This window comes from Neoarius graeffei, chromosome 20 (genome assembly GCF_027579695.1).
Source record: "Neoarius graeffei isolate fNeoGra1 chromosome 20, fNeoGra1.pri, whole genome shotgun sequence".
NCBI classification, from domain to species: Eukaryota; Metazoa; Chordata; class Actinopteri; order Siluriformes; family Ariidae; genus Neoarius; species Neoarius graeffei.
This window is the reverse complement of record NC_083588.1, coordinates 44,128,639-44,137,938: the sequence shown is the minus strand read 5'-3', so window position 1 is coordinate 44,137,938 and position 9,300 is coordinate 44,128,639.

Below are 9,300 nucleotides of genomic sequence, written 5' to 3'. Positions count from 1 at the left end.
GACTGTTAGCCGTGGAGCATCACTGTGGGTGGGAGCCCTGTTATGGCTCAAAACACTAGCGGCTAAAAGCAGTCATGTATGCAGGGGCGTAGCACCACATTCTGGGCCCTATGCACAAGCAGTGGCCATGGGCCCCCCCAAAAAGCTCAGCAGTTAACAATGCTGAAAGTATCTAACAACAAGGGCGTACTACCAGTCCAGTCAGTTATGTAGCCACACATTAATCTAACAACTCTTAAATGAATAAAAAACCCTAATCACACAATACTTCACTGAATCTTTGTTTTATTTGCAGAATGATTAAAAGTTGTAACAGTAAATGCCACCAAAGGTCACCTATGACATCGAGACTAAATTAGGCTATTAGCCTAATTATGTTATGGCCCAATAATAAATATTAATTTAATTTTCGATTAGTATACTATTGAAATGTAAACAAAAAAAAGGCATTATGTTATTTCTAATTTTGTGTTGTGCAGTTTTTAGCACTGACAATCGCGGTGGTATTGAAGCATTTATAACCACGGGTGTTCATTTAATGTAGGCTATTTGCTTTCACCTTTCTTGGGAAAGAAGTTTGTGAGCAGTTGCTTTCCCTCATTTCTTTTCTTGTCTCTTTCCTGCCTCTCTTTTTGTCTCTGAAAACCGGATTTTGTTTTCTTGGGCATCATCTTCCATAGCACAGATAGCCTACAATGCGCATGCGCTGCTTCAGCAGAATGAACGCTACGTTAAATGCGCCGAGTTAAAAAGCCCGGTGAAAGCGGACTAAACCATTTCGTGCAGGGGGAGGGGGCTGTCCCCGGACACTATATGTAGGCTAGGACACACAATTCAATCCATTAATCAAACGATTTATTTACCCAAAACATAACATTTACATTAGTTAGAAACATATTGTGATCTTTAAATGCTATTGATATTTAAAGAAAAATAAAATTACAGACTCCTCAAGGGCCCTCCCCCCACTTGGGGCCCTGGTAACTCAGTCCCCCTTTTCCCCCCACTACGACGCCCCTGCATGTATGTAAACAAGAAAAGAGAAAATATTCATTTCAGACTGCTAATAAGTGAACTGGCAACTCAATTGAGATGAATTGGGTCAGACCTACACTACCGTTCAAAAGTTTGGGGTCACCCAGAGAATTTTGTGTTTTCCATGAAAAGTCATACTTTTATTTACCACCATAAGTTGTAAAATGGGGCGGCACGGTGGTGTAGTGGTTAGCGCTGTCGCCTCACAGCAAGAAGGTCCGGGTTCGAGCCCTGCGGCCGGCGAGGGCCTTTCTGTGTGGAGTTTGCATGTTCTCCCCGTGTCCGTGTGGGTTTCCTCCGGGTGCTCCGGTTTCCCCCACAGTCCAAAGACATGCATGTTAGGTTAACTGGTGAGTCTAAATTGACCGTAGGTGTGAATGGTTGTCTGTGTCTATGTGTCAGCCCTGTGATGACCTGGCGACTAGTCCAGGGTGTACCCCGCCTTTCGCCCATAGTCAGCTGGGATAGGCTCCAGCTTGCCTGCGACCCTGTAGAACAGGATAAAGCGGCTAGAGATGATGAGATGAGTTGTAAAATGAATAGAAAAAATAGTCAAGACATTTTTCTGTCCATTTTGAGCATTTAATCGACCCCGCAAATGTGATGCTCCAGAAACTCAATCTGCTCAAAGGAAGGTCAGTTTTATAGCTTCTCTAAAGAGCTAAACTGTTTTCAGCTGTGCTAACATGATTGTACAAGGGTTTTCTAATCATCCATTAGCCTTCTGAGGCAATGAGCAAACACATTGTACCATTAGAACACTGGAGTGATAGTTGCTGGAAATGGGCCTCTATACACCTATGGAGATATTGCACCAAAAACCAGACACTTAGTAGAATTTAGCTAGAATAGTAATTTACCACGGGCGGCACGGTGGTGTAGTGGTTAGCGCTGTTGCCTCATAGCAAGAAGGTCCTGGGTTCGAGCCCCGGGGCCGGCGAGGGCCTTTCTGTGTGGAGTTTGCATGTTCTGTCCGCGTGGGTTTCCTCCGGGTGCTCCGGTTTCCCCCACAGTCCAAAGACATGCAGGTTAGGTTAACTGGTGACTCTAAATTGACCGTAGGTGTGAATGTGAGTGTGAATGGTTGTCTGTGTCTATGTGTCAGCCCTGTGATGAGCTGGCGACTTGTCCAGGGTGTACCCCGCCTTTCGCCCATAGTCAGCTGGGATAGGCTCCAGCTTGCCTGCGACCCTGTAGAAGGATAAAGCGGCTAGAGATAATGAGATGACATGAGTAATTTACCACATTAGCAATGTATAGAGTGTATTTCTGATTAGTTTAAAGTGATCTTCATTGAAAAGAACAGTGCTTTTCTTTCAAAAATAAGGACATTTCAAAGTGACCCCAAACTTTTGAACGGTAGTGTAGATCTCAAATGAGCAAGTGAGAGGCGTGATCACAGCAAGAAGGTTCTGGGTTCGAGCCCAGCAGCCGGCGAGGGCCTTTCTGTGTGGAGTTTGTATGTTCTCCCCGTGTCTGTGTGGGTTTCCTCCGGGTGCTCTGGTTTCCCCCACAGCCCAAAGACACGCAGGTTAATATGGGACGGCCTTGGGCTGAGGTGCCCTTGAGCAAGGCACCTAAGTCCCAACTGCTCTCCAGGCGCTGTTAGCATGGCTACCCACTGCTCTGGGTATGTGCGTGTGCTCATTGCTCACGTGTGTGTTTCACTACTTCAGATGGGTTAAATGCAGAGAGGAATTTCACAAGCGTGTGCTGAATAAATTTGTTGTTGTTGTTGTTCTTCTTCTTCTTCAAAAACTCCTTGATAAGGCATCCAGAAGAAATCATGAACGAAATGATGCACCCACCCTCTTCAGGGCGACTCATCGTTTTAATAGATTGTGACAGCTGAGGTGTTGCAGGTTATTTACTCAGAAAAAAAGTGGTAGGCTACTAAACAATGTATTTGCTCATCACTGGGGTGTCATCCTTGCATTTACATTCTTATCATTTCTACACTTAGAAAATAAACTATATTCTTGTACCTTTAGGGGTACAATGGCTTGTCACTGGGGCAGTACCCTCTAAGATATTTGTTTATACCCTTTATATACCGCTTAGGAACATATATGTACCTTTTTGACCCTAAAATGGTACACATAGTTACCTTGAGGTACAACAATGAGCCCCAAGGGGTACATTAGTGTAGACTGTACCTTGGGGTACAGAAATGGACTCCAACTGTACCCATATTTCTGACAGTGTACCTTTATGGATCTCTCACAGTTTTTCAGAAGTGTATGTCTGTGTGGTATCTGGGTATTCAACCCAGCTCAAAAATTTTACTTGGTCTAACCAGCTACCACCTGCCAAAACATACAACAAAACAAGCTGGTCAACCTGATAAATTATGGCTGCCCACTGCTCTGTGTGTGTGTGTGTGTGTGTGTGTGTGTGTGCGCGCGCACGTGTGTACTGCTTCAGATGGGTTAAATGCAGAGAGGAATTTCACAAATGTACGTGTAATGAATAAAGTTGTTATTCTTATTATTTCCATCCTCTTTATTACTTCCTTAAATTGGTCGGTCATGATTTGAGATTTTCTAGTTTCCTATCTATCTATCTATCTATCTATCTATCTATCTATCTACAGTTAGGTCCATATATATTTGGACACTGACACAAATTTTGTTTTTTTTACCTGTTTACTGAAACATATTCAAGTTATAGTTATATAATGGACATGGACATAAAGTCCAGACTTTCAGCTTTCATTTGAGGGTATCCACATTAAAATTGGATGAAGGGTTTAGGAGTTTCAGCTCCTTAACCTGTGCCACCCTGTTTTTAAAGGGACCAAAAGTAATTGGACAATTGACTCAAAGGCTATTTCATGGGCAGGTGTGGGCAATTCCTTCGTTATGTCATTCTCAATTAAGCAGATAAAGGCCTGGAGTTGATTTGAGGTGTGGTGCTCGCATTTGGAAGATTTTGCTGTGAAGAAAACATGCGGTCAAAGGAGCTCTCCATGCAGGTGAAACAAGCCATCCTTAAGTTGCGAAAACAGAAAAAAACCCATCCGAGAAATTGCTACAATATTAGGAGTGGCAAAATCTACAGTTTGGTACATCCTGAGAAAGAAAGAAAGCACTGGTGAACTCATCAATGCAAAAAGACCTGGACGCCCACAGAAGACAACAGTGGTGGATGATCGCAGAATAATTTCCATGGTGAAGAGAAACCCCTTCACAACAGCCAACCAAGTGAACAACACTCTCCAGGAGGTAGGCATATCAATATCCAAATCTACCATAAAGAGAAGACTGCATGAAAGTAAATACAGAGGGTTCACTGCACAGTGCAAGCCACTCATAAGCCTCAAGAATAAAAAGTCTAGATTGGACTTTGCTAAAAAACATCTAAAAAAGCCAGCACAGTTCTGGAAGAACATTCTTTGGACAGATGAAAGCAAGATCAACCTCTACCAGAATGATGGCAAGAAAAAAGTACGGCGAAGGCGTGGTACAGCTCATGATCCAAAGCATACCACATCATCTGTAAAACACGGCGGAGGCAGTGTGATGGCTTGGGCATGCATGGCTGCCAGTGGCACTGGGTCACTAGTGTTTATTGATGATGTGACACAGGACAGAAGCAGCCGGATGAATTCTGAGGTATTCAGAGACATACTGTGTGCTCAAATCCAGCCAAATTGATTGGTCGGCGTTTCATAATACAGATGGACAATGACCCAAAACATAAAGCCAAAGCAACCCAGGAGTTTATTAAAGCAAAGAAGTGAAATATTCTTGAATGGCCAAGTCAGTCACCTGATCTCAACCCAATTGAGCATGCATTTCACTTGTTAAAGGCTAAACTTCAGACAGAAAGGCCCACAAACAAACAACAACTGAAAACCGCTGCAGTAAAGGCCTGGCAGAGCATTAAAAAGGACGAAACACAGCGTCTGGTGATGTCCATGAGTTCAAGACTTCAGGCAGTCATTGCCAACAAAGGGTTTTCAACCAAGTATTAGAAATGAATATTTTATTTACAATTATTTAATTTGTCTAATTGGGCGGCACGGTGGTGTAGTGGTTAGCGCTGTTGCCTCACAGCAAGAAGGTCCGGGTTCGAGCCCCGTGGCCGGCGAGGGCCTTTCTGTGCGGAGTTTGCATGTTCTCCCCGTGTCCGCGTGGGTTTCCTCCGGGTGCTCCGGTTTCCCCCACAGTCCAAAGACATGCAGGTTAGGTTAACTGGTGACTCTAAATTGACCGTAGGTGTGAATGTGAGTGTGAATGGTTGTCTGTGTCTATGTGTCAGCCCTGTGATGACCTGGCGACTTGTCCAGGGTGTACCCCGCCTTTCGCCCATAGTCAGCTGGGATAGGCTCCAGCTTGCCTGCGACCCTGTAGGACAGGATAAAGCGGCTAGAGATAATGAGATGAAATGGGAATTTGTCTAATTACTTTTGAGCCCCTGAAATGAAGGGATTGTGTTTAAAAAATGCTTTAGTTCCTCACATTTTTATGCAATCATTTTGTTCAACCCACTGAATTAAAGCTGAAAGTCTGAACTTCAACTGCATCTGAATTGTTTTGTTCAAAATTCATTGTGGTAATGTACAGAACCAAAATTAGAAAAATGTTGTCTCTGTCCAAATATTTATGGACCTGACTGTGTCTATCTACATTATATGTTATGATTAAGAACTTGTCCATGATCTAATATTAGTAGTGGTATTTCATCTACAAACACTAACCAGTTAGCAAAGAGAGTGTACCAGTTTGACTGGCTCGGCTTGTGTTTGGCAGCTGGAAGTTGGTCAAACCAAGCAGGGATGGTGAATCATAAGTGGAAGGAAGAGGAACAGCAGAAAGAGTGGTGTAATCAGGACCATATGCCAGCATACAGACAAAGGATATGTGGTCCCACAGCAAGGTTCTTGGGATTAGTGTCTGTCACAGGAGGAGCTCAGCAATCCAGAAAAGCCTTGGAATAGAACTGTTACACCTCCAAATTGAAAAGAGGGGTGATGGTGATGGGGTTTGAGCATCTGATATGGATACACCCTGGTGGATCCTGCTAGAGCTTGGGCCAGACCCAGGACCCATAGGAGATATTGTATTTTCATAGTTGACTTGGGAATGTCTGGGGATCCCCTAGGAGCAGCTGGTATCTGTAACTGGGGATAGAAAAATTTGGGTGACCTTTTCAACCTTCTTCCACCAAAACCCCCACCAGAAAAAGCAGAAGTAAAAACAACGAATGCATGAAATCCTGGAAATGAATGCTTCCATCTGCTGTGAAGATATTTAAATTCTGTAATTAGACTGGTTTAACAGGTTTTTTTCTTTCATTCATTGCTGTTATAGAAGTCATATTTTAATTTTAAAAGTAGGAAGATGTCATATTTAGAATTTCCCTTGGAAATTCTATGAAATGAATTTTATGAAATGACATGAAAGGCAGCCTCTGCCTCTCCTATAAACAGTTATTTGTTTGCAAATCACTCATCTTTTTAGCTTTAGTAAGTCCGGTTCGTAGGAAAGAAGCACTCGGGCCACACTGAGAATTTGGGAATTCGGTGTAACATTCCCAGAAGTTCATGTGCCATTGATATACAGTGGTGCTTGAAAGTTTGTGAACCCTTTAGAATTTTCTATATTTCTGCATAAATATGACCTAAAACATCAACAGATTTTCACACAAGTCCTAACAGTAGATAAAGAGTACCCAGTTAAACAAATGAGACAAAAATATTATGCTTGGTCATTTATTTATTGAGGAAAATGATTCAATATTACATATCTGTGAGTGGCAAAATTATGTGAACCTTTGCTTTCAGTATCTGGCGTGACCCCCTTGTGCAGCAATAACTGCAACTAAACGTTTCCGGTAACTGTTGATCAGTCCTGCACACCGGCTTGGAGGAATTTTAGCCCATTCCTCCATATAGAACAACTTCAACTCTGGGATGTTGGTGGGTTTCCTCAAATGAACTGCTCGCTTCAGGTCCTTCCACAATATTTCGATTGGATTAAGTTCGATTGGACTTTGACTTGGCCATTCTAAAACATTAACTTTATTCTTCTTTAACCATTCTTTGGTAGAATGACTTGTGTGCTTAGGGTCATTGTCTTGCTGCATGACCTACCTTCTCTTGAGATTCAGTTCATGGACAGATGTCCAGACATTTTCCTTTAGAATTTGCTGGAATAATTCAGAATTAATTTTCCATCAATGATGGCAAACCATCCTGGCCCAGATACAGCAAAACAGGCCCAAACCATGATACTACCACAACCATGTTTCACAGATGGGATAAGGTTCTTATGCTGGAATGCAGTGTTTTCCTTTCTCCAAACATAACGCTTCTCCTTGAAACCAAAAAGTTCTATTTTGGTCTCATCTCATTATCTCTAGCCGCTTTATCCTGTTCTACAGGGTCGCAGGCAAGCTGGAGCCTATCCCAGCTGACTACGGGCGAAAGGTGGGGTACACCCTGGACAAGTCGCCAGGTCATCACAGGGCCGACACATAATTTTGGTCTCATCCATCCACAAAACATTTTCCCAATAGCCTTCTGGCTTGTCCACATGATGTTTAGCAAACTGCAGACAAGCAGCAATGTTCTTTTTAGAGAGCAGTGGCTTTCTCCTTGCAACCCTGCCATGCACACCATTGTTGTTCAGTGTTCTCCTGATGGTGGACTCATGAATGTTAACATTAGCCAATGTGAGAGAGGCCTTCAGTTGCTTAGAAGTTACCCTGGGGTCCTTTGTGACCTCGCCGACTATTACACACCTTGCTCTTGGAGTGATCTTTGTTGGTCGACCACTCCTGGGGAGGATAACAATGGTCTTGAATTTCCTCCATTTGTACACAATCTGTCTGACTGTGGATTGGTGGAGTCCAAACTCTTTAGAGATGGTTTTGTAACCTTTTCCAGCCTGATGAGCATCAACAACGCTTTTTCTGAGGTCCTCAGAAATCTCCTTTGTTTGTGCCATGATACACTTCCACAAACGTGTGTTTTGAAGATCAGACTTTGCTAGATCCCTGTTCTTTAAATAAAACAGGGTGCCCACTCACACCTGATTGTCATCCCATTGATTGAAAACACCTGACTCTAATTTCACCTTCAAATTAACTGCTAATCCTAGAGGTTTACATACTTTTGCCACTCACAGATATGTAATATTGGATCATTTTCCTCAATAAATAAATGACCAAGTATAATATTTTTGTCTCATTTGTCACACCCAGTACTCAACTGGGTACTCTTTATCTACTTTTAGGACTTGTGTGAAAATCTGATGATGTTTTAGATCATATTCATGCAGAAATATAGAAAATTCTAAAGGGTTCACAAACTTTCAAGCACCACTGTACATAATAATCTGACAGTAGAAAATCACAGGTCTCCTTTGTTTTTAAATGCCCTCATACTGACTATGGCATATGAAGCCTCGTGAAATACAAATTAGCCAGGCTTCCTCTTCTACTTTGGCTGAGGTGTTTTGAAAAACAAAGTCAACTATTAAAATCAGTTTTGAGCTAAGGATCATCACTCCCTTGTACGGAAGGCTAGGTATATCTCAGGCCCAAACATCAAGTATACTGTGCTTTTCTAAATTCACACTGCCATCTCATATGATAATATGAACATTTCATTGCCCAGTTGTCTTGCTTTCCTTGAATGTGCAATGCTACTCAATTGTGACCTAAAATCTTTGCTTGGAAAAATGAGCTGAGAGTGTCCTCTAGTGGGCATCTGCATTGCTCAAATAAGTGACACTAAGATTCACAGGTTCTAAGTGGTTCCTTGTCTAAAGGTAAAATGAAATGACTAAAATTTGAGTATATAAACCACAAACACTTGGCTCAAAAAGGATACATTTGTTTTTGATGCATCTGCTCTCCCTCCTCCTTTGTATTTGTATTTATTATAGCTTGTGTTTGAGTTTTATTTTGGACTGAGAATGTAGACTTGGGCGGCACGGTGGTGTAGTGGTTAGCGCTGTCGCCTCACAGCAAGAAGGTCCTGGGTTCGAACCCCGGGGCTGGCGAGGGCCTTTCTGTGTGGAGTTTGCATGTTCTCCCCGTGTCCGCGTGGGTTTCCTCCGGGTGCTCCGGTTTCCCCCACAGTCCAAAGACATGCAGGTTAGGTTAACTGGTGACTCTAAATTGACCGCAGGTGTGAATGTGAGTGTGAATGGTTGTCTGTGTCTATGTGTCAGCCCTGTGATGACCTGGCGACTTGTCCAGGGTGTACCCCGCCTTTCGCCCGTAGTCAGCTGGGATAGGCTCCAGCTTGCCTGC